The sequence below is a fragment of the Perissodus microlepis genome, chromosome 11, assembly GCF_051167445.1.
Source record: "Perissodus microlepis isolate ML-2025 ecotype Zambia chromosome 11, ASM5116744v1, whole genome shotgun sequence".
In the NCBI taxonomy this organism is placed as follows: Eukaryota; Metazoa; Chordata; class Actinopteri; order Cichliformes; family Cichlidae; genus Perissodus; species Perissodus microlepis.
In genome coordinates, this window is record NC_140471.1 from 26,414,277 (window position 1) to 26,436,797 (window position 22,521).

Consider the following 22,521-nt stretch of genomic DNA (forward strand, 5'->3'; position numbering starts at 1 on the left):
ATGATATAGGTCAACACATCGCAGACGCAGAATGACTGAGGGCTATAAAGCTGAAGAAAACATGTGAAGACAGCAGCACAATCCAAGGTTGCTATATTTACCAAAATGATGCTCTCATTCCACATCTAAGATTTTCTTGCTTCACTCTGTTTATTCACATGGGCTTGAAAAACAGAGTGCAAAGCCACGCAGCTACAATATGGGGAAAAAAAATCAAACCTATAACAACATCTTAATATTACAGTGACCACCGTGAGCAATCAAACAAACCGCAGATCTGTAATCAGCTCTGTAACTGTTGTAGTTGCAGATTTTCACCTCATCGTGTGACCACCTGCTGAAACTGACAGCAGTAAAGGCAGGAACTCTGTGTTACGGACAACATCTTCCTTGTTTTCTTCTGAATACATTAAGAATTTCTCTCCATCAGTTACTCTGGTGCAGCAACAGTGCGATGCTTGACACCCTTTTTTGCCTGGAAAAATTCCCAAACAGTGTGAAAGTCTCCCACATTTAAATTATGCATATTCATAAACCATAATCATGGCTGACACTCCGTAAAACTTCATTACATATTCATACACTGTGACTTTTCCCACATATACAACTTAAAGTACTTGTAAACTCTAAGAGTTCAGCAGCATACGGAATTAACAGGGATTACAGGAAGTCAATATGCAGAAACAAGGATTTCTGTTCTGGTTAGGGGTCACTGCATCTTCAAACCACCGTATTTAAAGATTAATGGCTAATTACAATTAAAACACTCCAAGTAAATTCATCTAAATGTATGTGAGACACAAGCATGCTCAGATTTAACATGTAAATCCTGCAGTAGCTCATTGCACCTTATTACTACAAGCTTAGCAAGTGCTGCTGTTGTTTGCTTGGCTGATGAAGCCTGGAAATGAAGTGTGAAACAAATGCTGCCCAGTGTAATGTAGATAGTCTGAGTTAAGAATTTAAAAAAAAAGGGAAAAGCAAAAGAGGGACCACATGGCTAATACGTAGTAGAGAACAAATAAAGTGACAGACCTGCAGCTGTCATTTAGAAACAGTGGACATCTTGCCAAACGTCTTACTTCAGCACACAGGGAACGTGTTTTCCTTTGAACTGCTGCCGTTTATTTCTCATCCTTCTGTCAGGAGAAAGCTGCAGCATGTCGGCAGTGCACTCACCGCCTTTGTCTTGTAAATTCAACTTCTGACATCCGCAACACTGTGGAGGGTTGTCGTTCGACAGAAATAGACTTTTGTTTTTGTTTTTTGGTCTCTTTTTTTTCTCCCTTTCCTCACAACAAAGCACCTCTGTATCAAAACTGCAATGGGTGTACCTTGAAGTAGGAGCCATATATAGAAATCATGTAAATCAGGCATGAATTAACACTGAGGTGGAGGAACATTTCAAACACCTTCAGAAAAATGATGATGCTGGCAATGACAGAGGAAAGAATTTTTATTTCCTTTTTTTTATATAAAGGAGTCAAGCAATCCAAAAATGTCCTTTGTACTAATGGAGCACAGGAACATTTGGTAGTACCTCAGATAAATTAATGAAAACAAATGCTCTTTTTTTCATTAAGAGCAGTGCAATTAATACCCCAGTGGTTTCGATATTGCTTTTCAGCTGAAAGTCTTCAGACTAAACTTGTACGTATTTTGAAGCAAAAATAAAAAGTTTTTTTCGAGATCAATACATAATAGCCTGAGATTTAAAAATACTGTGCCGGTACACTGCACAGTCTGATGTGGGATCAATGCAGAAATGCATCTGGTTCACAGCAGGAGAGATGGAGAGTGGATCAATAATAAGCAAATTTCCAGGAATTGCAAGAGGTATCGACTATTTAATTAGCCATTTCTCTCAAAAGGTGCATCAAAGACTCATGATAAAGAAACGCTAATGGGCCTTTGTGAGAAGACTACAATGTGCAGATGAATTGCAGGACAACGACAGAAGCTATGCATGGATTATGAAAGTCAGCTGTCATCTGCAGCCTTATTCAAGCCTCGAGATAAGGAATGAGCCCGTTTAATGCACATGTTGTAAATGTGTTCATTTTGTATTCTCGAACATGGTACAATAAATAATTTATTCTTATTTTTTTCCCTGTCTTACAGATTCCTTGAAAAGAAACTAACAATGAACAGATCCCACTAACAAGTGTCTGTTTATGTTGTTTGTCAGTAACAAACGTACAACGTAAAGCTCCAGCTGGTCCGCAGGTTCAAACCGACTCCGTTTTTTGGCTGCTAGGAAGAGTGCCAACCGCTACAACACAGTGATGCTCCCAGTCAATGTAAATATTAACTTTAAAGATGTCCTTCAGAGTAGCTTCTGCTACTGATAAGGTCACATTTAAATTAAATGCTAAATGATAGCAAGTAAACACTGATATCACAAACTGGCATTTAGGAGTTTAAAATCACAAAATATGCTTCACAATAAACTTTTTCTTTAGTAAATACAGGCATTTTGGCACTTTCTTGCCTGCTTTCTCTTTTAAAGATAGCGCCTATGTCAGTGTCTTGCTCCTCCGAGCAAGGGGACTAATCTTTCAGAGGGGTTTTATTAGAGAAAAAACACAAATACACAGTAAAGAGAAAGCAGAAACAGCTGGCCTGTGGATTCAAACATGAGGTGAATCATGAAAAATACACAGCGAGAAGTCCGAGAAGAAAAATCTGATAGATGCCTCAGTGAGGCAGAGAGAAGTAAAAATGCTTACACACTGAGGCTGAGTGACGCTTATGGGCATTCGAGTTTTTCTTGTGATGACTCCTCTCATGATTTATGTAGGTATAGACGTCTCCTCTGACCTTGAGAGCTGCTTCACTTTGTGCTGATGTTCGGGTTAACAGGGGATTGTGGGAATTGGAGGTCCCTTGGAGGCTTTTTTTTTCATGACCTCACACAGATTTTTGCTGTGTGCTGGTATCATGATCAATATCCACCTGAGTTCATGTGGGTTTTTCAGAGATATAAGGTACTGATGATGGATTGAGGTTTTGATATTGCTTTGAACCCACCATCCCTGGAAAATTTATTTTTGATATTTTGCCAGTGTGCAGAACATTGAGTTTATAAAATCAACTTTGCTTTTAAAATATAAATGTGAAATGAACAGTTTCTAGAAACTGCTGTGATTTTGGGATGATTCCATTACAATTTAACCCACTTTTCTCCATTAGCACTTGATAAGACTGAAAATTCATAAGTAATAACATTTTATTTGGGTAAATTTTCCTTTTTCTACGTATCAATTAGTAATTAATTATGAATAGATGGACATTTTTCATTTCGCCTCACCTCCAACATCTCTCTTCTGTCATTTGAAAGATTAATGATGATCAACTGAGGCTGACTTTCATAAATTCACATCGGCACCCTGAGGCGGATGTTCGAATCTACTAAACCAGTGTATTCCTCCAAAGATTTTAAATATTCAGATGAGTCCCTGAGGCTTTGACACAATAAAAGCTTATTTATAGGGGCATGGCAAACACACCTTGCATCTTAATGCACTAACAGAGGAATAAGATGAATAGCGTGGTTACATCTGTATCATGTTCACGCTATATCAATCTGTCACTGTGCCGCGGCTGGTTATTCAATATTGTCCTTGGCCTCAAACTTCACGAAGTGAGATTTATGCTGTCATGCTTGAGCTTGCAAGCTCCAAATCACAGGCTCAAAATAGTGTGGAGGCATTTGATTTTGCTGATTTGGAAATGATCTCTTCACTGATGGAAACTGCATCCAGGCGTCTTTTTGTTTTACAATTTTGTTAGGAAGAGATTGATGTACAAACTAACACAAATTATAATAACCACACCATAATATGGAAATGCTGTACAATCCCTTTGTTGACTGTTATTACTTCTATGCAGTGCGCTAAATCTGAAATAAATAACCCAGTTAACTTAAATTTAAACAAATTTTTCTTTACGGGAACAAGAAAAATCATATGTCCTTATTGATCAAATGTTAAATACATGAATTTGGGGATAAATTATGTGTGACTGGTGTTAAAATGAATGTGTTTTTTATCCCACATTTGTCATTTTGATTAAGAATAATCATTTGGGGCCCCCATTCAGCTCAGTGGGATGAGCAGGCGACCATATGCCGCATGGCTGAGAGCGGCCCGGGTTCTAATCCGAGCCGGCTAACCCCATGTCTTCCCCTCTCTCTCTCTCTCTCTCTCCCTCTGCTTCCTGTCACACTTCACTGTACCCTTTGACATAAAGCCCTAAAAAAGGCCAAAAAATAATATATATAAATATATAAAGAATAATCATTTGCATTATATTTTAAGCTATAATTTGGTCCATCTGTGTGCAGGTAATCCCTGCGCACAGATACATTACATTTCCCACACCAACTGCTGACTTTCCGATCTTCGTTACATGGGTCTGAAAGCGTGTTATCTCTGTTTAGGCCCTTTCTGGTTTTTCCTGTTGGGGGCAACCTTCCAGTCGACTTCTCAGATGTCGTGTGTCAAGCTCTTTTGAGAGCTCAGTGAGAAAGACCCTTCATGCATTGGTGATGCCATTCTTGAGTTCAGGGTGCTGAGCTGTGAAAAAGGTTTAGGCATTCAGGGTGGCAATGTCAAATTATAACACAATACCATGGGCTACCTTTATGTTTTACACTTGCAGGTGGCGGTGCCAACCATCTGGTCCTTAGTATCTACACCTCCTTTGGTCTTGTTGGAGAATGTGATTAATTGTGTTTTTTCACCTTTCTTTCTATTTCCATCCAACATTTTGTTGTGATACATCATGCTCAGGAGTACAACAGCCATTGGTTTCTTGCTGGCATAGCTGACTGTGGTAAGGCTGCCATTGAATGCAAACTCTGTGCTGCAAACCTCACATGACTCGTCGCTTTCATCAGAGGAAGGATGTCTACGTTGTCCTATTGAACAACTGCACAACTGCTGGACAATGTTTTCCCCCAGGTTCTTTTGAACATTTTCGCCCCGTTTATCTCCCTGTGAAAATAATCCCAGATATTGCATAGAGGATGCATGCATCACAAACCCAGAAGATGTTTAGGCCATACTTGACCGTCTTATGCTGTAGAAATTTGAACCTACCCCTGAATAGCACAAGCTGTTTGTCTACAGTGACACAATCACTGGGGATTAATTGCTGCCTGAATGCTGAATGAATACTGCCTGATAGTTCTTGCTGTTTGAAATAATCTATGTGGTAAATAAATTGGCCCACTTATGGAAGCTTGGGGTGGTAATTCAAAAACTACAATTTAGTAAAATGTATAAAAGGTAAGTTAAAAATTGAATGTTTTTTGAGGAATAGCCAGAAGATCAAATGAGAACAACTTTACATTAATTAGATATTGCTAGAAAACAACCTAAATGACCCACTTATGCATATTAAACTAAAATGTTAAGTTTTAAATGTGTAGCATAAATAAATTCTGCATATATATTTTTTTTTTAGTAAATCCCATAATCCTGTGAAGCTTTTCTTTTTGAGCATGTCTTGGTAACGATAAAACTTTGTAATTGCACACTTGCACACGGGCATGGTTATCTGTTGCATCCACCCATCCATCCATTCGCTTCCGCTTATTGTTTTCAGGGTCGCGGGGGGTGCTGCAGCATATCACACATTCACTCCCACATTCACACCTATGGGCAATTTGGATTAATCAATTAACCTATCCCCACAAACTGCATGATGTTTTTTAATTTGTTTCACCTTTCATGGCACCTTTTCAGGTGCTCAGAAGGTCTTATCATTTCTGATTTTATTTAAAACGCGCCAGCATTATACTCCAAGTTACATTTCCACTGTGTGTTTATTGAAAAGTGTTTTAATTGGCAGTACTGTTTGCACCAATCCAGTTCACCTGAAATTAGCACCAGAACTGGTTTTCACTCATGCTTGAAGTCATATTAGATTAAAAAATTAAAATTACATTTATTCATTCATACATTCCAGGTTGCATTGCAGTGCAGTGGTAAGCATTGTTGCCTCAAACCAAAATTTACTTGGAAATTAGGACCTCTTTTTTTTCTCTGGGTGCGTTGACTTACTTCCAATGTATTAACTTAGCACCTGATTCTCAGTGGTGATGGATGTGAATGTAAATCATGGCAGTCTATTCAGGGTGCCACTGAGAGCTGGAATAGGGTCGATTCCATAGTGACCCTCTGCAGGATAACGCTAAGCTGGATTGTGTTTTATTAAATCAGAAGGATCATTATTGCTTGAATTGTGGAAGATAATCCACAGCGACAAGGAGATAGAAAGATAAAAATGAAAGGAATGGCAATCAGTTATGTGACTCACTTATTATGAACATAGCTAAATAGCATAAGCGTGCTCACACTCAAATGCTAGTTAAAATCAATTCAATTCAGTATTATTTATATAGCACCAAATCACAACAACAGTCACCTCAAGGTGCTTTATATTGTAAGACAACAATCCTACAATAATAAGCATGACAACAAAACCAGATGTTCAGTTCAGTTCAGTTCATTTTATTTCAAACATTTCAAACATGTGCCTTCACAATCATTACAAAATATCATTCCATTATTTGTTTGAAAAGGAGTAGGCAGAAGTATTTACTTATTTGTCCCTACCCCCTCAAGTTTTATCTCTCATTCATTTAATTTTTTTTTTTTGTTATAAATGATGTTATAAATGCAATGCAGAAAGTCTGTTACTGCAAATAAACACTTCAGTAACACAACACAACCTATTAAGCATTAGTAAAGTGTTAGTAAATAAAGCATTGCTTGTACATATAAGTATGTAATTTATAAATACATATACAATTGTTGTTCTTTATAAATCATTTATAATGCCTACATATTCACACATTTAATGACAGTGTGTTTTTATGTTTTGTAAACAGTATAATTGCTAATAAAGTAGGAGCTGTTATTGGTTTAAAGCATGTTTATTTAGTAAGTGTTCAGCAAATTATTTCGAAGTATATTTATAGAAATGATGGCTCAGATATTTTATATTGATTATAACCATTGAATAATGGTCTTGATTAGATGCAGTAACATCCCTGTTTCATACAGGCTGGATTTTAAGGATTCCATGGAAACGCCCTTTGATTGGGGATTGTCCTTGATGGGGGAGATACACCCCTGATTGCTTCCTTAGGAGCTGCTTTGAGTTTTCATTGTGCCGGAAGAGGAGAGCATACACTACGTTCATTTCACCCGTGTGAGCGCTCAGCACTGGACAACTTGGCTTCTTTGTTTAATTTAGGAGCACGTTAGAAATAAACCTGACTTGATGCTGATTTTTCTGAAGAAAAGCGACTGATTTCAAAACGGAGGGAAGTTGATTTAAGAAATTTCAAACTCTTGAACATCATAGAGACATTTTTCTTGCATTGTCAGTTTAATACACAGCAAATCCAGCATATCCAAATTAACACTGTCAGATTTGATTTCAACACTATTAAAGTGTCTATATGGGTCCACACCAGAGAGTGTTAATTTAACTCTTTTTGGAGAGTTGGTACGTTAACTCTGATTTAGTGTTAAACACCAAATCTGTCTGGAGTTGATAATTTAACACTTACTAATGCTAACTAGGTGTTAAGAGTATATATATTAACTCTCAAAGAGTATTTTAGTTTAACTACGTAAGAGTTATCTTCTAATTAATTCTAAAAAGCGGGAATTTTACTGTTCTGAACTTCTAGAAATTTCTTTTGGAAATAAACATTTATAAAAAAGATGCAATGGTTTTTGAAAAACATTTATTCTGAACTGTGCACCACAATTACAAAATATTTTCTGAAAGATGTAACAGTGTACATGTTCTCACTTTCTTTAGAATTTTGTTTATTGGAAAAGGTCTGACATAGGTGAGCTGGTAAATGCAAATAACAGCATTCTCATCACTTATTTCTTCAATACAATATGCATGTCCTTCATTCATCACTTTGTGAAACTTCAACGCACTTCTGCTCTCCCCCATATTCCATCTTCACAAGCATATCCTATGTGGAGATTGAATAAAAACTAGTTGACACTAATTAATGGCACAAATAATCCGGTAATCAATTGCAGCACAGTAAAAAAAAGGAATCCTCTCTGAGCCATTACTTGTGTAAAGTATTTTCCCAAAAGACAAGGACACAGGCAACAGGTAATACTGAACTAAATGTAAAACCTCAACCTTTTTCATTTTTACCTAAACCGTGTGCACAAAACTCTGGAGGGATCTAAATGCTAACGTAGAACCCAGTCAGGACATCTGCTACTGCTGTTTGCTCGTTTTTTTATGGGAGATCGTTTTCAGGCTTCAAGTAGCACCATTATACCAACATTTCACATTCAAGACATTGTTTTAGGTGTATTTGACCAAAAATTTGACTGAAAATTCACATGCAAGCTTTTTTTCAAGGCTGTGGTATTTGCCCGTAAACAATACCTTTCAGCTAGCTAAAACAGAATATTATGCTATCACCGAGCAACATGGCTAATGCCTTCCACACAGCTTTGTCTCAACTCCAAAGAGCCACAGAAGTAAAAACTAATAATAATAATTGAAACAATCTTTGAAAAAATGACTTACCAAGCATGGCAAACAACTCAAATATGTAGAGCAAAATGTTCTGAAACGGCTTCACTTCAGCTTCAATTGGAGCCTATGGTGCTGGGGGCAGAGTCTGTGAATTTACTCTATTGGTGTCATAGCCCCTGTAGGAGTTCAGAGTTAAGAGGTCAAGAGTTAATGTTTCCATTGTAACACCTCCAGATTTGACATAGAAACACTCATTTTTAACACTCGATTTTAACTACTATCATTTTACACCTCAGAGTTACATTAAAAGAATGTGACTCTACTTAGAGTAAAATTAACTCTACTTTTGCAAGAAGACACCAAAACATTTAACACTTTTGAATTTGCTGTGTATGATGGAAACCTTGTTTATGGCGTTTGCAGATGTTTGTGAAGCTCTGTAAAAATATTTATTATTGATTTGTGAAAATCTTATTCATTTATTTATTTCAGTTGAAAATTATATTTTAATATAATAATATATAATATAATATCAGTATATTTCAGTTACAGTAACAGTACCTTGCGGCTTCTGGTCATGTACACTTTCACTATTTTTCTAAATAAAAATGGCTTATCTTTGCATCTTGTAATTAGTGGTGTGCCATATTGCATATTTTGGTATCAATCCAATACCAAGTAAATACGGGCCAGTATCGCCAATACCAATACGATACTGATACTTTTCAATAAATAAGGTGGATGCGTCATTGAATTGCTAAATCTCCATTAATTTTCATGACCTTAAGTGTTTTTTTGTTATTTACTTTTTTTATTATTAACCCTTTAAAGCCGATAAGAGCGGGCATGCTCCATTTTGAGTAACTATTTTTAAATCCCTGTAGAACCGTGTAAGCTAGCGCAATAATTTTTTTTGCATATGAAACCGGAGGAGTCATACTTACATCTTATGCCATCAGCTTGTCCTAGGTCACAGTTTCCTTCCACATATAGCTTTGCAAAAATTGCATAAAAAGCGCTTGCAGGAACAAAAACATAATATTCCAGAAACAGGCTTTGCCGATCTGATCAGTTGTTCATAACACTTCTCACATTGAAACAGAAGTCAGCACGAACAGTGTTGCCAACTCCTCAGTAAGGAAAATCGCTATTGGCTGTCCTAAAAGTTGCTAGAAGTTGCCAAATGACGCCATCGCCTAATTTGCATAATTGGTCATGCTAATGTAATTGTAACCTACATTGTTGGAGAGAGAAATAACATCGTGAAAGAGACATAAAGTGAGTAAAAAACGTCCTAAATGCATTTAGAATTTATTTAGAACTACAAACTAAATTTCTTTTAGCAATTATAGTTTTTTTTAATGTCACAATTCCAACCCTGCACCTTTATCTGGGCTTGGACCGGCAAAAGTGACCCGAAATAGGCACTCTGGTGGAGTTACTTTCTCTGTGTGTGTGTTTGTTTATGAGTAGTTTTAAACCTTGTGATCCACAAAACAGCATAACAGTAAAAGAAGAACTGACTGCGTTACAGTCAGTGCGGGAGCAGCGGCTTTGCTCATGCGCGATTCATTTGCAGATTGGACGCAGAGACGTGAACATCTCCTACCCTGATAGCAGCTGGGGCATAATCCTCCGCCTGTGACCGCTTTGGCACGGGCGAGGTGCCCACGGAATCACCCGCTGCTTGTTGAGAGTAGGAGCGATACACGCATTCACGTCAAAAAGTTGTCATAAATAAGTCTCCAATAATACCACAAAAAGTCGCCAGATTTGTCGCCAGTCGCTTTTTAGAAAAAAAGTCGCTAAGGGGGTCTGAAAACTCGCTAAATATAGCGACAAAATCGCTAAGTTGGCAACACTGAGCACGAACGCATGTCCGCTATTTCCTGCCCAAAACCGGAAGTGACGTCATTTTCGCGGAAAATGTAGTTTTTTTATTTGTAGGCCTTAAAAGCCTATACTGGTGTTTTTATAAGTCATGTTTGACTTTATGCTTTTCCAAATAGTTTCTGGGATGCTTAGAACTCGAATTGCACTGCTGGAAATAGTTTATTTTGATGCACATGCTGTTTTCTTTGCAAATTTGCATCATAGGATTGTTTTTTGTTTTTCCTGCAGTATATAAAAATTGGTGTATCTCAAAAATAAAACTATGAAGACACTCAAAATAAATTTCCTGTTGTTGTAAACTATTTTTTGCAACCTTTTTGTATTTAAAGTTTTGAGGGATAAACCTCTTAAATTTCTTCAAGTAGAAATTTATGTAAAAAAACAAAAACAATTTTCAATTTTTTTGTAGTTTATTGCACTTTTTTGCAATTAATGTAGTTACTATGGACTTAATGCATACATATTATTAAAATATAGGCTATAACAGTTGTATTGATGTATAGCAACTTGAAATGCTCCCAAAAATGGCACTACAGCATGTAAAAATATAAAGTAAGCTCTGGCGGACTTGGTTCTATGGTAGGTCTTAAAGGGTTAAATAGTTAAAACCCAGGACATAATTAGTTTATAATTAAATAGAAAATGCTTTATTATCTTTTTTTTTTTTTTTTTTTTTTTTTTAGAAAAATCTTAAATAAAAAGTGCACCCAAACCAGTAAACAAATTAAAACAAACAAGTACTGTTGAGAAACTATAATACAAAAATTACAATTAAAATTCTCAACAACAAAAACAACATCTGGTGAAAATATAAATAATATGTAAACAACTTAAGAACCCCCAAAGTGTCTAAGTCACATCACATGACGGTGCAACATTTAAACACAAGAGCGAGGAGGGGGCACAAAGTGTGCCTGCTCTGTGCTGACACGAGTGGCGAGTCTGGCGACCTGGCTGTTTCATTTTTGCAGAAAGCACAGCAGAGCGGAACTTAAAGTAAAGAATCGATCTCACCAGGCTAGTATGGATCCAATACCGATGCTGACTTGGCATCGATACAATCAATATTTGGATCGATCCGCCCACCACTACTTGTAATACATATTTGTTCTGAATATCTTTTACTTATTTAATTTTTTTTCATTGTGATAGTAGCTGAGACTTTTTGCTGGCCTTCATTTGTAAATGCTTTGTAAGGCATACTTCACACAAAATATGTGCTCACACAAAACACTTAAATTAACCATGAATTGCAATAAGTATTTACAAAACTCCTACACTCATAGATAATTAGTGGCTGTGATAATCACCATATGTATAAATTCACAGGTAAATACTTTCTAAATGATAATAACTCATTTCACTTAATGTAATAGTAATTTAGCAATTCTTAATAAAGTATAAATATTTTGACATCAAACATATGCTCATTAATCAAGAAGAAACTATTCATATTTCTGTTCACAAATTACATACTAATAGCTACTAAGAATTAATGCTTTATAAATGTTGAATTATGTGTTAATACCTCACTTACTTAAATACTTAAAAATGTGCATTTGGTTTAAAGTGTTACTTTTAACCAAAGAAGTTCTTCTAAGAATCGTCCAACAGTTCTTCAGCTGAGACACCTGAGTTAGAAAACACAAACACTGCAGTTGTCTTTACTCGCGAGGGCAGTCACAGAGCGCTCGTCCTCGCAGGAGGCACTCACGGACTCGCGCTCTGTCACTGTCTGCGTTCTTTATTTATACAAGCTGGTCACATGTGTGTACAAAGATAACAAAGTTATTCCAAGAACTCAGAGCTGAGGTTCCCCTTTTCTACATCTGTATGTTCTTAGAAAAGAGGAAGCTGTTAGTTGCTAAATAAGTTTATCACACAAGAGTTTATGTGAAAAGTCACGTAGACATGTGGATTGCTTAGTGATCCATAAAAAGAGCACATTTCATGTAGCTGATCGCACTATGTACAATTTTCTTTTGACATTAATGCATCTTAAAGAACCACTAATGCACATTTGCAGCCATGTACACACAGCATGCTCAGCATGCTTTCTTAAATATCAAAGTGTAAAAAGAATGAAGGAGCATTTTCTCAAGGTGCATAAGTGGATTTACGACTTAGACACAGTTAGACTCACCAGCTGGGCATGGAGAATCACGATATCTCAAGTTGAGTGGCACGGGCACCATCAGTCTCCTCAGTAATAATGTTATCTCCATCATTCAGGTCATTGTGTCAGAATAAAGTGCACTAAAACACAGCAAATATCAGCCAAATCATTAGCTTGAGCTTGGTTCTGACTAGTCTTTTTCATGTCCATGTTACCTAAGTTTAATTGCACATTAGCTTTGTTTACTGAAAAAAATCACACCACCTAACATGTCATATGGTTGATTGGCTGGTCATATAAAGCATTGTAGCTGTTTTTGATTTAGTTATTTAAAAGACTAAATGGAAATTGTTACTATTTTGCTTTATTTTGCATAGGAGGAGTAACCGTATCATTACCATCCTGGATAACTTAATTGTACACTGTAAAAGTGTTTTCATTTTATTAAAAACCCTAAAGTTATTATCAAAGTCATTATCAAACCCACCAGAGCAATCACACAGGCGTTTGGTGATTAGCACTTAAACACAACATATTGACATTTTAATGCTAATATTAATATTTAATGTTAACTATACATTGAGTACATTTATAGTTAACTTATTTATAGTTTTTTTTCACAATTTTCGTTATAAAATGTAATAAAGATTAAATACAACATGCTTTTGGAAACAGACAATTGCTCTGGTAGACTTCAAATGTATTTTTTAGTCTTTTAGTGGGGGACAGGGGCATAGCTTCAGACTAATACAAATAACTGCTAAGAGTTTATTCTGAAAAATGTATCTAGAAGTTGAAGTTACAGAAGTGTGACTGCTCAGCTTAGGTTTGAAATTTGCTACTTTTCAAAAACAGCCTTTTCTTTGCTGAACAAAACTGCTGACTATGATCAATACTCTTTGTCACACTCAGCAGAGGGAACATAAATACACAAATAAATTCAAAGATAAAGAGCAGGACAACGTGGAGCCTATACCACCATTAGTGGTTAGTACAAACATAATTAGTACTAGAAATATAATTACAGCATGATAGGCCCAGACTGTATCCAATACATTTATCTAGTACTGCAGAAATCCCATCTCATCACACAAAGCTAACAATCAAAACCAGCGCCTGGATCTCTTTTTGTGAATTCTTCACAACATATCGATTGTAAGTGCAGCTGTATCTGACTATAAATGCCTGTGCTAATGGAGCTCAGTCTGGGCAAGAACATTAAGTAATTTGTGTCATCTGTCTATGATGGTCATCAGCTGATCTTACTATGTGCCAATTGCATACTCATTCCTAAGATAAAGCATCCTGTACTGCACCATCTGTTAGTGCTGATACTAAATGGTACTCGCTAATAAAGCTTCCAATTCAGTTCAATCCTCTAGCCATCAACAACCATAGGCTGAATATAAAATATTGGTGTAGCCACTGTGACATCATCCATTGTTATGTGTGCTCGCATTTTGAAACACTCAGTTAGATGACTGGCTGTTGTAGTCTTTTATTTATTTATATTTCAGAGAAGATGTGACTGACTGAAAACCTGATTTTGCTGCCAGCCTACATTGTAGTACATCCTAAAGCATATGCTAGTTTATCATCTGATTCATTCTAAGCAGGACCCTAGTTTACAAAATGAACATCCTTCCATATTAAAGAAGATTTGAATCCATAAACGAATTAAGAAAATATCTGCAGAAGTAATAAAACAAGGGAGATGTTTAGTTGTTTCATAAAACTTACATACATTTTGGTTTTTTCTGCAATAAAAGGAGTCACCCCCTCCTTTTGGCCATTAAATAAGGCCCAGACAGTCATTTTTTGAAAGTTATTCAATAGAAGAAAAAGAATATGGCACTCATATACTTTAAATTAATCACATTTTATATATGTGCCTAGAGATTGACCACATATGTAGGCACCAAAGGCGTACTCACAGGTGTTCACATGCCGAAGAGGCGAACTTCACCTTCAGACTTAAGACATTAAGGATCATTCCTATATTTTGTAATCTGAAAAAGGTTCCCCTTTACCTAAGAAGTGAAGACGAGAAGGAAAGAGACAATACAAGTAGCCTCGTGATAAAATGAGAGTAAATATTGGTATAGCAGCCTTTCCCAGATAGAGGGAGTTGCAGACAGACAAGGATTAGTGATGCCAAGGACGCCTGCTTTATACTTGACAGGTAATATAATCTAACAATTTGACACATGGAGTCTTTGTCCTATAGTGTCCTGTAGAGTTATAGACTTGACATACACTTGCAATCTATTGACATCTAGCGGTGAGATTTTCTACACTGTACCTTCACAAAAGGCTTCACCTGTGGAAGCCACATCTCTTGCATGCGTCTACGTCATCAAACACCTTTAGACTTGCAGAATGCCAAATATAAGGTCACTTTGCAAACAGCAGCCACTGTCAAATGTTTTTCAGTGAACTAAACTAAAAACAACTAAGTTTGGAGTGTGGCAACCAACTTGTGCTACAAGCATCAGTCAGCAGATCCTATCAGATGACATCAAGTGGTGAAAGCTCCCTAGTTAATGAGGTCTCAGAGGGTTCATGAGCTCCAGACTGCTCATCTCTACTTCTCTCTTCCACACATATTGTCTTACTACCCACACATTTTTTTCTGTGTATACTACTGATGACTGGAGGCGTCAAAGTTCATGGAGTGGGTCATGTTGTGGGTCAAAGGTAGCTGCAAGATGAACAGGCATCTTGGGAAAGCTTATTGTTCATGCATTGCTTGTTTTAAAATGATGTATGCAGCAGAGAACAACAGAACACCAGTACCTGCTGTCTTTTGCTGATTGAGCCATGACTGAACTGCTCATCATCCCATTTACTCCTTTTTGTAAAGTGCGTTAGCAGTGAAGCTCCTGACTTTACAGACTGCCATTCACATGTACTGATATTTTCATCACATCAAGCAAATCCCTCTCTGTTTTAATTCAGCAAATCTGACACAAGCTTTAGCTAATGTGATCATTGGGGAACCATTCTGGCAATATAGCCCATGGGTTCTGTCATTTCCCAGTCAGAGGTAAACACAAAGACAAAGTGTGGTAATATATTGTGGATATAATTACAGCATGTGCATTATAAAGTTGGCAACCCCAATTCCCAGATTAGTTATTGAAATAAAATGAAAAGCCCTCTAATTGACTGGGCTCCTGGTGATTAAAGGAGACAAATTACTGCCCAACCCTGCACAGCAACAGAAAATGAATGGGAATCTTCAGTGCTCTGTGGATTCCCCTTGGTACCGCCAAGGCCATCCCACATTAACTTCAAATGTGTGGTAGTCATTTTTGTATTTGTCAAGCAAATGCGCATTTTAAATTTACTGAGGCGTAATGTGACATAATCAAGTCATAATTTATCAATTAGAATAATTACGAAGCAGATCCAATTTAATTAAAGTGTTAAAGGCTCAGAGGAAGCCAGCCACACATAAAGCTGCGTATGTGTCTTTCTTCCTGGTTGTGGCCTCTGATGCTCGGTTGCATTTACTATCGTTCTGATTCTTTCTCCATCTAATTGATTTAGGTTTTAAGGATGAAGGAAGGGAGAGCATAGTTTTTAATCACTTCCTCCATAAAAACAAAAAAAAATCTTAGTGGGAAAAAAGGAAATTGTAACGCCTTGTGGCATTTTAACTTAGAGTTTGGCTGTGCGTCAGTGGACACTAATGAATTGGCACTGTCAGCAGTGTGAACTCTAGACCCAACAGTGGGGATGTGCTTAGTGCTTGTGGTGAAGCACGTCAGCGGGGTAGGCAGAGTGAGCTTGTAAGACAGAAATGAGAGAATAAGATAGAGGAGGGAACGCACTGAGAGACAGGAAAAAAGGTCTCATCAGCCATGTCTGAAAAGATCAACTGGCTTTACTTTTGGTTTAAAGTTACAGGATCTCAGTCCAGTAGTTTTAGTTTTACATTAGGCATTTAAAACATTCCCTCTCGCTGTCAGTTGTGAGGCAGGATTTATTTTATAGGTTTTTGCTTTAACTTATCATGATAAAGTAAATGCTGATTTTGTTGGATAGGTCAGGGAGGTTCCAAAAAAGCCTATTTTTCTTTATATGCCACTGGGTCATCTCCCAGGAAAAGTAGAGATTGATTCTGCCACTAGAATCAGGCAGCTATAGCTTTTACCTTATAGGTTATGTGGTCAAAAGTGGAAAATGGAGGCAACTATTCCTGCAAAAAGAAAAGAAAACCCTGTCACAAAGGAAAGCAGAGAAGGCCAAGATAGACAGTGATAAAAAAAGAGGTTACAACAACAACAACTAAAGGTTATCTCAAACAAGCAATCACGTGACAACTCCAGGACTGGAGGTGGTTCAAAAGGAAAATTCACTTGGCATTATTTCTACTAGATGAGTAAATAACAAAACAAATTCACTTTTCCCTGTTACAAATGGATGTTTTCAGACGAAAAGAGATCTAGTCTTTTGAGACAGCAGTGGGGCTGTAAATCAACCAGAACCTCACCCCCTTCCTTCCTCCCGTCATCTCCTCCTCACTTTTCAATCTACCACTCCCCCTACTTCACCACTTCCTCCCCGTGTTCCTTTTGCCTCATACTTGAGGACAAACAGCTCCCCAAAGTGACTTGACGCCTCCCTCAATGACAAACGGTCATTTAAAAAGGCCAACCTGTCAGGCACAGCAGAAGGAATTGCAGAGACGGATGAAGGAAAAATGTACTCAAGGTAAAGGGGACAAACGATAAGGGTGAGTTGAGCGGGAAGGGATGAAGATGAAGGGGGAGGAGATGAAGACTCTTTGGAGGAAACAGATTGATAGTTCTCGACTCCCTGTCGTGGTGTGAAGTCTCTCTGTATTTTCTGTCAGTTTGTTCTATGCAGACTCACTGACTACCTATCAGGGAGTCTGCATGTATCCACTTTAAGCAGTGGATAAGATGAGCACAGTGGTCTTCTCTGAATCTGATGCTTCTTAAATATCCCTGTAAATAATCATTTCAATGTTAATGTAAGCTCATATAAAATCATAAAACTCAATAACCATTCATGCAATCGGATATATGCAAAATGATAATACTAAGGTACAGTCGGGCAAACCAATGTAAAACTGTGTTTTCAGTAACTGAGAAAGCAGTACACAACCTTTCATTATAGAAAGCACAATCTGAAGTCTTTTGTTAATGTTTGAGTTGAACAGTTTATTAAATATATTCGTTTCATTTTTTAGCTGCTGGAATAATTTCTTTGAAATTCTTGTCCATGTTAATATGATTGCTTCAGCTTTACATTTGTGCTGCAAACCTCGCTTTTATATAATCCAGTTTCTACAGGATGCTCTCTTCCAATGAAGCACACTAGACTAACTGTTAGAGACAAACTTTGTCTTGTGGTGTCTTGTGGTGCTGGAAATAGTGATTGGAAGGTGTGTAAATGATGGCCATAAAGGGATGCACAGGTCAATAGCAATATTCAAACCATGATTGACTGGGATTAGGAGGCACACACAGTGCCAAGAAATCAGTCCCAGCACCATTACACCACTATTAGCTTGGACTGTTGACACAAGGCAAATAGTTTGAAAATGCTCAAACTAACGCGCCTGGCACCGACAACAGGACAGAGTCCCATGCCACATGTCTCATATAAACATTAACTGAAGGTCCTGATGTGAAGGTCTGTATTAACGCATGCACCACATTGCCGCCATGTGATTGGCTGACTGGATAATTGCGCAATTAAACATAGCTGTTTTTACTGTAGATTCACTATATATACTTCATTACATTTTTCATTGTCCAAGTGCCTTTTGTGTGTTTAGGATTAGGACAGGCATTTTATTATTTACTTAAATTATTTGAAGTTTGGACTCCAGGATTGATTTCTTTGTTATTCTGATACTTACTTTGCTTTCTTATGGTTGCTGAGTCTTGATTTATGTTTTCACTTTATGGCTTTCCTATTAGGTTGCTGTTACTAGGTTGTGATCTTATGTTTGGGTTCATGCTTTCATTATCATTCTGGTAATCACATTGTATAGTTTTATATGGCTATTCTAGTACTGTTTGGGGATTCTTGGTCTCTATTTATTTCAGTTTGAATATTGAGTTTTATTTCTTGCATGATTAGTTCCCTCATTGTTTCCTTATCTGTGCCATTAAACTTCAGTGTTTCCTTGTCTCTGTCTTCGTGGTGTCTCATTTTTGTTTTACTTTTCTGATTTTTTCCTGATTGTTCTCACCTGTCTGTCCTATTAGTCTGCACTTAGTCTGTTCCAGCTTCCTGCACTGCATGCATATGTAGTGGTGTCTTTCCAGTGTCCTCTGATGTGTTTTCTGTATGTTCTTCTGTTGTTGATCTTTGTGGATTTCAGACTTTGGTTTTCTTTGGCCTTTGTTAATTTGTGGACTTGGATTACTGAAATTAAAGCCTACTGTATGGGCAGAAATCTGTGCCATCAGAAACTGAATTTGAATAAGTTAAATTTGAATTTGAATTGCTTGGATTGAATCTGAATTGTAACTTGAATAAATGCTTTTAAAAACTGAATATGAATTAGCCTAATTTGAAATTCAATTTATTGGTTTGAAAATGATCATCACTAAATTGAAATTGAATTTTATAGTTTGAAAATGAATCCATTTGCTTTGAAACCGTATTTTATCCTTTAAAAATTTAGCTCTCGAATAATTGCAGATTCACTTCTCACCATTCAATTTCAGTTCCAAAATTCAGTTTTTTGGGACTTACATCCGGTTCCAGTTCAAGAGTAATCGAGCGCAGATTAATAGAACTACGTTTTACTAGCGGACCGAAAGTGTTACTGACGGGAATCTACAGCGTCTTGAGCTGAATTAAGACTTCAGAAGTCATTCGTCATGTCGAATGATCAGCGGATAAACTCTCAGGTTGGTAATAAATGTATTACATGTATAAGAACAAGCGTCATGTTAACAAATGATAGCCGTACAGTAACTTTTGTGCTTATTGTAGCTGTTAGCTAAAAATGCTAATTTAGCGTAGTTTGCCCTGGATTCAGCTTTGACAAACAAATACGATCGACTGTTTCTAGTAGAATTCCAAAGTTGTCATCTTGTACCCTCTCAGTGCGCTGTATGCTTGCAGAGACCCCTGCAGTAGGGAAACATGCAAAACAGTGTCCAAAACTTTGTAGTTGAGCTTTATTTATGTCTTACACAGCATCCCAACTCTTTAGCTAACTTAATAACTTTAGCTAAAGTGAATAGTTAGTGTAATTCAGTTTCTGATGGCACAGATTTCTGCCCATACTACTGTTTGTTGGATTATTTGTGTCTCCTCCATCCAGCAGTTTGGGTCCTCTGCACTTCAACAAAGCCACCACACTCTGACACAGTAACATACCCTTGCATTTTATTGATTCAACTCTGTGACTCAACACTCGTCAGTGATGATACAAAAAGATAGTATGTCTACAATACATTCTTCTCTATTGAGTTAACCAATTAATGCGTAGAGGTAGTCGTCAATGACAAGCATTTTGGATGCAGCAATTTCATTCCCCTGCCGTTTTGTATAATCTGTCACCAAGGGAATGTTTAAAGACATTTTAATCCTGTGAGTGATCTTCTGGCTTTGATCTGATGATTTTATTAATAAAAGTTATCAGTTTGAATTCTAACAAATCAAAACATTATCCTAACTGGATATGAAATCTCTCCCTTATTTGCTCATTCAGCACTCTGTCATATCTTACTATGAACATCATTTTGTATTGTCACAGCTTTAGTTATTACATATAAAATGTACACTATCTGGGGGATTGGTAACAAAAAACTGTGTATTTGCCACAACACTACTTTTTCCCTTGCACAGTGTTTGGATCTATAACAAAATCATAACACTGTATACATGTATACATACATCACAAATGATGCATACATGTCTGGATTGTCAGCCTAATCTCATAACAACGAGTGAAACAATCACGCTTCCATCGATGTGAATTATTTACGGGTTTTTTTGTGTTAATGTGTATAGATTTTAAAGCAATATGTATAAAGTGAATTTTGCTTCATAATATTTCGAACAGGTGTCATCCTGGCTGAGTTGTCACCATGCCAACCATGAAAACGAAAGCTTAATTGCTGTGTTTTAACCAAAACCTATGATCTTTTTCCAACTCAGTAGTTTTTATTGCCCAATCTTGCCTCAGTTATTGTTACTCAGCCAAGCAGCAGATTTTTTATTAATAACATAAATGACAAAAATGATGTATGCACATCTGTACACTTGGAACTCTGGTATGAGTGTCAAAACGCCTTGCTTCAGCGGCCCCTCCAACCTCCAAATGTGGACCTTTTTTCCCCCTAAAAGTGGAAAATATTGAATTGGTTTACATGGACACGAATCAGTACATATGAGAGTAGACTGATGAAAAGTCATGTTCAGGGACAAGAAAATGATGTTGAAAATAATGGAAAATTCTTTTTGAGAAACAGTAAAAAACAAGTATCAATAGATTAAAGGTCATGACCGTTGCAGGCACTGCATCTGAAATGTGTCTAAATGTTAATTATAAAATAAAGAGTCAGTTAGCCTATACAGGGAGAAGTGAGTGAGGAAATACGGACGTAATTCAAGATGCATCCTGCCCACTTTTCTTTTTATTGTTCTAATGAATTGAAGTGAAATGTTTTCTTTCCTGCAGGAAAACACATCAGGCCAGCCACAAGTAGGCAACAGTACTGCTTAGTATATACTATGTAATAACTGTTCTATTATCTATCTATTATTATCATTTTTTACCCACTTTACACGAAATCCATGTAGTTCATGATTTCCTCCCAAAATAAATAAAAGGACACACACAGAGACAGGCATCAATAAATCTGGTATTAAAAGGAGACTGCCAATTAAACTGAACAAAGACAAAGAACATTGTGTTTCCTCAGATGTAATATTTTAGCTTTGGCTTTCAGAGATGTTCCTTGGGCTGTCGTACTGAGTTCGACAAATTGTTTTATTTACTTATTTATTTTTTTAAACTATGAACAGCTCCTCTTTTTTCCTTTGTGCACTGTGTTATGAGAAAATAGTGTCCATCAATTGCACACTTGGAAGTCAAGCTCATTTTGAACTGACATCTGTGAGTGCACTTAATTTTGTCATTTCCGACTGTGAGCGCTGTGCAGACAAAAGAAAAAAAATAGCCTTTAAGAATTAGTATGAAGTATAGATCTGGGACACAGCTAAGGTGTGAAGATTGTTCTGTTTGGAGAATTGCAGCCAATTATAGCTTCTGAGCATTTTGCTCTTTACAGATACTTGAAATTCTCAGAGTTGTGTTCCTTGAAATAAAATAAATATAAGCTGATGGATGCATCTATGCAATCAGTTATTTCATGTTGTTGTTGTTCTGTGCTTTTCCAAAGAGCTGCTGAGACTTTGTTTCTACCAGCAGCTCAACCTGGCAAAACTCAACCGCAAAAGAAAAAAAGAAACAAAAATGAACTTTCCATCCTTAAATACTCTTTTTTTTATTAACTTCAAATTGCGACTATTTCTCTCCTTGAAAACTTTCGGTATTTTCTTTTAATAACTGCAAATTTCTATCTCAGCTTTGAATCTGATATTACAGTCAGCTGTAGTGGAGGGAGGAGACCTTCGCACTGCACCCAAGTCACACAATGCATGTGGGGCTTTGCCATATGAATTCAATTTTCATTACACCCCCACCACCACATCCCACACCCCCGTAATAAATGCGGTGTGAATCCAGGGAGGCCATGGCAGCAAAAAATAAATCTGATACATGAATAAACGATGTCCCTAGGGAGGGCAGGCTCCTCCTTTGTGAGGAAGATTGACTCCTCCAAGATGGGACACATCAGCCACAAGGAACGGAAACAGAAATAGAAACTGCAGACAGAAAGGCACTTTCTCGCAGACTTTCTGTTCAGCCCCGCAACCAATCTCGAAGCTGTATATAATAATAATACATATTC